Genomic DNA, 8,522 nt, shown 5'->3' on the forward strand with positions numbered 1-8,522 from the left:
TATAATAAAATTAACTTTTTACTAGGAAGCAATATTTGTCTGTGAAAGTGAGTTTCAGGGTTTAAAAATAAAAATACAGAGAAAAACTGGTGGTATTATTGAGAGATGAATATGGATTTGAAAAATGATGCTGATGTGCCAATGATTGATTGATGATTATATATATATATATATATATATATATATATATATATATATATATATATATATATATATATATATATATATATATATATATATATGGAAAAACCTGATATATTAATTCTAAAATGGTCAATAAATAATTTTACTCAACAAGACTCAAATGTTTTTTTATTCAGATTCTATGATTTAAAGAACTTGGATTTTCTTTTTTTGCACACAAAAGTTTCACCATTTATACTTGTCCTATATTAACCTCCTGCAATGTTTCAAGCCGTTTGCTACATAAATTAGCCTGTACTTCATAAGTGCTTGTCTTTGAAATATACTTACATCTGATGAACTTCTTCCCAAGATCAGCTCGTCAGACAGGCTACAAGTCAGAAAATTGAGATGTGTTTGATTGAAACCCCAGTCAGGGAAGATTTTTATGGATTTTACGAAATTACCATATAGGCCTATGGCTCATACAACGCCTAGTTTTATACATTAATGTCAACTGCATACCATTTCCAGATACCATGTTTAACACAAGACATTAGGAAAATATGAAAAGATAAGGACTATGTGCCGTCACAATAAAAAAAATCATTCAGTGTCCTTGCCTTGTTTTAGAATAAATAAATCATTGTATAAAATACATTTCAGAGAAAGTTTACAGAGAAGAGTTATTCTCAATCTTTAATTTCCACTGGCTAAATGCAATGTTTATTTGATTTAAGCAAATCAAATTTATGCAATTTTTTCCTATAAGGTAAACATGTATTTAATGATGGTTTATATGTGTTTTAATGGAAACATATAGGCCTTATTTTTTGCAGTGTAAATAATTGTCTGACTATTGCGTCACTGAAAAAAACATTTAAAATAATAAAAACGTGCATATCCTACAGTTTCCTTCAAATTCTATGCTTCAAATATAATTGTATTTTCATAATATTGGGAAGACCCCAAAAATGGTTATCATTAGGCTACTGTCTGTGCACGACATCCAGAGGTTTTACTGTCATCGGTCATTACAGCAACAGGTCTATGCCGAATGCTGTGACCCTATAGGCGCTGTAGTGATGGTATAGGATTAGGATTGGGTAGGAGTAAGTCGGATTATCTTAATACAGCGCCTATAGGGTCACAAAATTCGTTGGGACACAGCATCGGCACGGAGTCAAGCGCATTATTCGCACGAAAGTGTTTTAAATAGGCTACAATTTAAAGCGGAATTATCATGAGCTAAGCAATCCTCGCTGTAGTTAAAACATTAAAACACAGCATGCCAAAAGTGTTCAAAAGCAGCGCATCCGCTTCAAATATTTCTATTTAAATTAATAATAATAAAAAAACTTTTGGATAGGTCTAATTATTTCATGAAAGTTCAGTAGGCTACTCAACTCATTTAATGAGAGTGGCATATTTAATCTAAATATATCAGATGTAAGTTTAAATCATCCTGTTTACTTCATTACTTTGCTCACCAAGTAGAAGAGTGCGTATGCATAGTCTAGTATCCGTGCGTGCGCACATATTTGCACCTAGTTCATTTTTTTATAAATCCCGCCATATTTTGGCTCCTCCCTATTGGATTCAACCATTTACAAAAACCAGGGGATGTATGAAAGTGTGCGGTGCTCAAGTAAACTCGCACCCATACTTAACACCAAAAATAAATAAATCTATACAATTCATGCCAACAATTAACATAAACCCAACAACATTTCCCACATCACACAATCATGTAAGCTAGTAGCCTACCTTTCTGGTGACGCCAATATTGGCGAAGACCTTTTCGGTATAAATACCGGAAGCCCTCATTACCAAGCACGTTTTATCTTCGTTTCCTTCGCACCCGGAATCAGACAACACAAACTAACTGGTAATTATACTTAAATGTATGTGTATGAGTTTATTAGCGGGGCGACGATCGTTGAATTTGAATGAACAATTGATATGGGGTCCATAACGAGGCAAATTAAAATGTGTGTCAGAGGCAGTGCCATCCTGCCCCTCTTCACAAAATGTATTTGCACTCCTGGCTGTAAATTTAGGTAGGCAGATTCTGGGTCTTCGCATGACAAAACATTTTGTAAGCTTTATTATTCTAATCGCTGAAAACACCAGACACACTTTTGGCATAATTCTAATGTCCTCTTTGCGTTATTCAGCCTGAGGGTGGCGCTCTAATGATGATTGAATTACTTTAGTACACACAACAAACGCATAATGTCATCTTTTAGAATTGCCTTAGTATTTATTGCCTCTGAATGTTGTTTTAGAAATGTGCAAGTTGTGTAGGAATTCCAGTGAGGAAAACCGTGTCATGTTCTCAGAATGAACATAAAACAAACACCACAGACTAATGTATACCAGGTTCACATAAGCTGCGAATGCTTTGCCCTGTCATTTTTTACACAATGGGGGGAAAACGCACACATTACAAAGTGTATAATTGTTTTTGAGAAGTTGTTAAACTGGGTAAGTAAAGTCAGTACAATTTTGTCCAATGTAGTAACCTTAACTAGCATTTTCGGTATGGGAAAATCCTAGAGTGCCCGCCCACTGATCTTCAACATGTTTTATGCTAAACAATACTTTTGGTGTGAACGATAGCCTATGTAGATTTTACTATGACAAAAAGGCGATCCTATAAGAGAAGTTTGCGACAGGTAGGAGGGCTTATTTACGGCATTACCATAGTATTTAATCGTAATATTGAGACTAGCCCAAAGAGAACTGACAACAGACAATAAACAGGATTACACAGGACTAAATGAGTAAGATAACGAGGAACAGGTGGACACAACAGGTTGCCATGGGAACAGATATAAACAACACTAGGGCTGCATCTGAAATCTTGAATCAGTAATTACTTCATGACCGCTAAAAAAGTATCTATAGTTCTATATAGTATAAGTAGAAAAAAGTTATATATAGTATTAATGTGTGTAGTATGAATGTAATCTGGAAGTACTATATTCGCCATGTTGTCATTATCATGTGACCTACCAGCATTAGTTGCGTCGCTTCACTCTCATTCACAAATCCTCTCCCAACGGTCTCATGGGATAGTAAAGTCTTTATCATATGCACACTTCAGAATCTCGCCGGAAGAAGGTCATCTTTTTGTCAACTCTCTTATGAGTAGGCTACTGTGAATTTGGACATACTTCTCTTGTTACATAATGTTTGTCACCCACTATATTAGAAAGTATGCGTTTTCGGATTCAGCCTAGAAAACTATAGGCCGAGGGGCCATTCACACGACACTGTTTTCAACTAAAAACAGAAAACTTTTTATGCATTTTGGTTGTTCAAGTTTCAAGTGCAAGTTTTTGAAAACAATACCGTTATTGTCTCCTTGTAAACTACAAAACCACGAATTCATGAAAACGGTGACGTCATGTACATGCGTATTCCGTGTACAGTCTATAGGCGTGTAGTGTTTCTTTACAAAGAGACATTGCCAACTACTGGCCTTGCATGAATAATACAGCATTTTTAGTCATTTTCGTGGATCCGTGTGAACGGGGAACGTTTTGACAGCATTGTCGGCTGTAAGTGAAAAACACAAAGGTAAAACTTTTCCGTTTTTAGCACATCGTTGTTGTGTAAATGTACCTTTATTCAGCTGACTTGTTGCCTCGCTGCCTTATCAGGCAGTGACTTGAAGGCAGAGTTTGCGCACACAGGTTCATCTGCTGCCTTCAAAAATGATCAGATGAAGGTATATCAGGTCAGGAGACAGTGGAGCTAACATTGGATTTGGATGTGCCTTGATGCCTTCCTACACTGGAATGCAACATTTTAAGCTTTCGGATGCAACGTTGGTCAACCAAGGCAAAGGAACTGGGAAACCATGAAACTAAACCAAAACAGAACATAAACCTGACAATAAAAGCATAACAGACAACTTGCATACAATGCATATAAATATCAATTGTCACTCTATATCTCTCATATGTCTTACGTCTAAAGCTCTGTATATTTTATTGTCGGGGACAAAACATATAATTCAATGCAATACATTGATGATTTAGAAATGAACAAATAAACTTTCCTCAAAAGCCTGATGGATCATATTTGATACACATTTTAACATGATTGATTTCTCTAAAAAGCGATTTATGGATAATCAGTAAGTTGTTCATCCTGAAATATTAAAAAGTTATTCTTTATAAAAATCAGTCAAGATTTCACAGCAAGAAGACTAAAAGTCAATGCAAAAAGGCCTTTTACTTCCTAGAAACATTAACAGACGATAGAAAGCATGTAGACTGTGTAGTACAACACTTTTTCAGCAGTTTTAATCATTTTAATCAGTTTTTGATCATTTAGAGGCCTCAGAAATTTATAAGGGCAAAAATGCAAATCATGAAAAACAACAATGAAATCATCAAAACATCTGCTTCTTTTTGCTGTAAAATACTTTTTCATTTCATAATGATTTCCTGTCTGTTCATTTCAAAGCTGCATGACGATTCTTTAAACATCTACTTTTGAGTTCCACAAGAACAAAAAGCATTCAGCTTTGGAATGAAAAAACTATGAGAGAAATTTCATGAACGGGTGCACTAAACTTTTTAATTGGTTCTTTTATTCAACTATAGTCCAGTGAGCACTAGGTGGCACTGTTCTCTTCATTTAGCTCTCTCTCTCTCTCTCTCTCCCTCTCCAATTATCCCTCTTGTCTGTCAGTCGGTGAGGCATCATCTGCTATGGGTTAAAAGCAAGGTCATATAGTTTTAGAAAACAGTTAAATGCGTGCGTGCGAATGCGCCTATGCACAATGTAAAACTCACGGGTCTCAGGTGAGGTGCCCAAAACAAGCAGAATCACATGACCTCTGAGTGACTTCCACATGGCAGTGTGTCTGTGGGATGTGAACACACTCGCCTCGGGATCTGTAAACAACGCGGGAAAGTATCGAGGGTCGTAAGTTCAGGTCATCCTGTCATCGCTTGAAAATAACAGATGTGTCTGACGGTTTTCGCTATTTGTTAACATACACTCATATTTGGTTTATTTGCAATATTATTAGTGTATGGCTTTGATTTGTTCATCTTAAACGGTCCATAGTCGTGTATTCAAGAGTGTTGCCTTTGGCATTAGCGCAGAAGTCAAAAGTTCAACTGTAAGCCACCTAGTGGAAGAATTAAGTATATTGAATCATGACGCATTTAATTATGGGTCACATTTGGAGTCCACACACAATCACATATGTTCTCCATCTGTTTGTGTAATATATCATTTCTCTTGATCATTCTGACTGGAATTTGTCCAGAGATGCAGCTTATTTTGCTCAAAAGAGCTGTATGCTAAATAAAATAGGTTGCAAACTCCTGAAAGAAGATTTAACCGTTCGTTGTGTGTGTTTACTACACCATTTTATTAGTACTAAGTAGGGGTGTAACAATTCCCTCGTCACGATTCGATATGATATTACAATATGATATTTTTGCGATACTCCAAGACATAGTTAAAGGTTAACAAGAAATGACTGTTGATTGAAATGCTACATTTGATATTACATGGGTCTAAATGAATAGGCTTGGACTTGGTGCTGGTAACCCAATGCACCGGACAATAGTGACACCCGAATACAAATATTCATGATTCTGAAGCTGAAAATACTATTTTAGACAAATATGTTTGCACTCTTTCACTGACTAGATGTATTTAAAATAATGTAGGCCACTTTTTACTGGTAAAATAAGATATCTGGCCCCACAAATATATTATCAGGACCCACAAATATTCCCCCATTGCATTATATATTATATTCAACGTTATAATTAGTAGTTTAATGTAGTACTGACACTAAAACTCTGTAAACTTGAATTTTTTTATGCACAGTAGTTTTTATTTTGGGTGAACTATACACAATACATATTGTCACTATCCACGATACATATTGTTGCATTTTTGTATTGCGATATATCCTGACACGGTATATTGTTACACCCCTAGTACTAAGTAGGCACCACATTCAGCATTCAAAGCAAGTTTATTCTGTGTGTTTGATGACAGGTGTGACTGGTCTCTTCCTAAAAATCACAGTCTAGCACTGTCTAACACCATCTACGTTTCTACCGCACAGAAATGTATTTTTGACGAGCGAAGGGTAACGGAGACAGAGCACCCTCCATTTTGGTTTTATCTCAATTACCTGCATGAAATTTTTATGCTGGCGTTGAGAGTGCATGGTAGCATGTCTATGGAGCAGATTAAAGATTGATCATGTAATGAGGTCTCGCCTGAAAGGGTAGCGGAGGTGGGAGCGTGAACACTTGTGTCTGTGAGCGCGTGTTCGTGCTGCAACCAAAGGAAGACACACTGGCTGTTCACTACTGAGTCAAAAACCAGTGAGTCAGTGCTCTGCTTTGAGAAGGCCTGGGTCTGTGTAACTAGTCCTACTCGCTGTTCTCCGAGCAGGATTCAAACCCGGGTCTCTGGCATGGGAGGCGGGCGCTAACAAGTAAAAGTCGCTAGCTCACCTTTTGAGATCAGGGGAGTGAGGTTTACACGCACAGCTCTTACTAGCCTACGTCTGTTACATCTGGATCAGTTTAGTTTAGAGCCATATAAAGACTTCATTTTCTTTATGCTTAGAGTCCCAGAGACCCCCATGCTTTAGGGGGTGACATAATAATTTTGAAATTAAACTATTCATTTGCTTTTGAGTGTTTCTTTGACCTCCTTTGTTTTACCACAAAACCAGCTGACAGTAAAAAATGTTTTGCTAAAGTTTCCAATAAGTTATGAGATCTTTATTTTTCTGAACATCAAGTTAAAAAAAAAGACGTTTTTTTCTTGGTTATGCAAACATTATGGGGAACATTACTCTTTATCATTTTGCAAAAATTATGGGTTACTTTTAATGTTCTCTGAACGTTCTGAAACAAGTAGTCACATTTATTGAAACATTCCATGAATGATGTAGATAATGTTTTGTGCTAACGTTTTGAGAACATTATCAAAGACCAGATAACTTTTGTGAATGAGCATTCGATAAATGTTACTGGAGAAATGTTCATTCATAACTTTGAGAGAACCTTGCCAGAACATTAGAGAAGCTCTGAGAACATTCTCTGTGATTTTTCAATGCAGATTAGTGATAGTTATAATTGATTCTAGTGACGAAAATAAAACTTAAAATAAATTTGTTCAGTGTTTCTTTGACCTCCTTTGTTTTACCAAAAGCCCAGCAAACAAAAATATGTTCTGAAAATGTTCTGAAAACGTTTCCTTTAAGTTACAAGAACTTTATTTTTCTGAACGTTAAAAACATCCAGTATTTTAAAAATGTTTTTAGAACTTTTTTTTTTTTTTTTTTTTTCTTGGTTCGTGATTTTCTATGCAGATTAGTAATAGCTATACTTGATTCTGATAACGAAAAAAAAAATATATATATATATATATATATTTTAATTAAATTCGTTTTGGGGCTCTCGCTTAATCCAAACAGACACTTTGACAGGGAAAGTTAATGAATAAGAAAAATGATGCATCAACGAAGGCAGAGCATTAAAATTGCATGAGACTTACAGCGGAATGGTAGATTCAGAACAGCGAAGAAGCAAAGCAAATGTGCCTGAGGTGGAAGGGAAGAATAGAGTTGCACTGGGAACTCATTGGCTCTGTGGAGGCCGGTGACGGGCTTCTCCGGGACGTCTGCTCAGATTGCTTTTGTTTTGATGTATCAGTGGCAGTGGTTTCACGTGTGCCCGCCTGGCCAGTGGAGCTCGACCGGGGCACAAAATGTCTCCTGGCAGTGCCCGCTGCGCGGTGGATTTTATGAGTGATTTCACAACACATGCACTCGGTGAAAACGGACTAATTACACAGAGACAGAACAGGCAGACACGGACCAAATTGAGTTAAGGAGGTGGAGCACATTTTTAAATGTTACATTCACATGCATGCAGTCTTTTATCTTTAATAGTTTTTTGTTTGTTTTTTTAAGATAGGCTAATATTTAAATGTGCATATGTGCGCTTGGTCTTCAGTCAGGCAAATGTTATATTCAACGCAAAAATGGCAATTGCATGGTCGTTTCAGTAATGATTTAGGCAAACATTTTGTTTGCCGACAGCCAAACTGACCATCGTGTCAGTGCGTCTGAACAGGACTGATCCGATGTAAATACGAAAGATGCGAACACAAATATCCTATCCATTACTGCAATTTTCTCTCAGGGTGAATAGTTCACATCGCATCACATGTACCCGAGCTTCTGCTGCTGTTGCCATAGAAACCCGCAATAGACTCAGGTTGACTTTCTGCTGTTAATGCGTCCTGACTGACACCGCATACGCACCTGTCCTCCGTTTGACAAACTTTGCGTTTCACTCACATTGGTTATATGCTAATTAATGTTCTCGTTCTCG

The 8,522-nt window shown here is 36.6% G+C and overlaps 1 long non-coding RNA gene across 1 annotated transcript; it reads right to left on the reverse strand.

Annotated features, from left to right (window-relative positions):
• Positions 1-4,090: 4,090 nt before the first annotated feature.
• Positions 4,091-7,912, reverse strand: LOC311288485. Its single transcript, XR_014626936.1, has 3 exons — positions 7,681-7,912; positions 4,935-5,036; positions 4,091-4,848 (listed from the first exon to the last, which is right to left on the reverse strand). It is a non-coding gene; the product is annotated as an uncharacterized lncRNA (long non-coding RNA).
• Positions 7,913-8,522: the final 610 nt, after the last annotated feature.

Source organism: Rutilus rutilus (genome assembly GCF_951802725.1).
Source record: "Rutilus rutilus genome assembly, chromosome: 3".
NCBI classification, from domain to species: Eukaryota; Metazoa; Chordata; class Actinopteri; order Cypriniformes; family Leuciscidae; genus Rutilus; species Rutilus rutilus.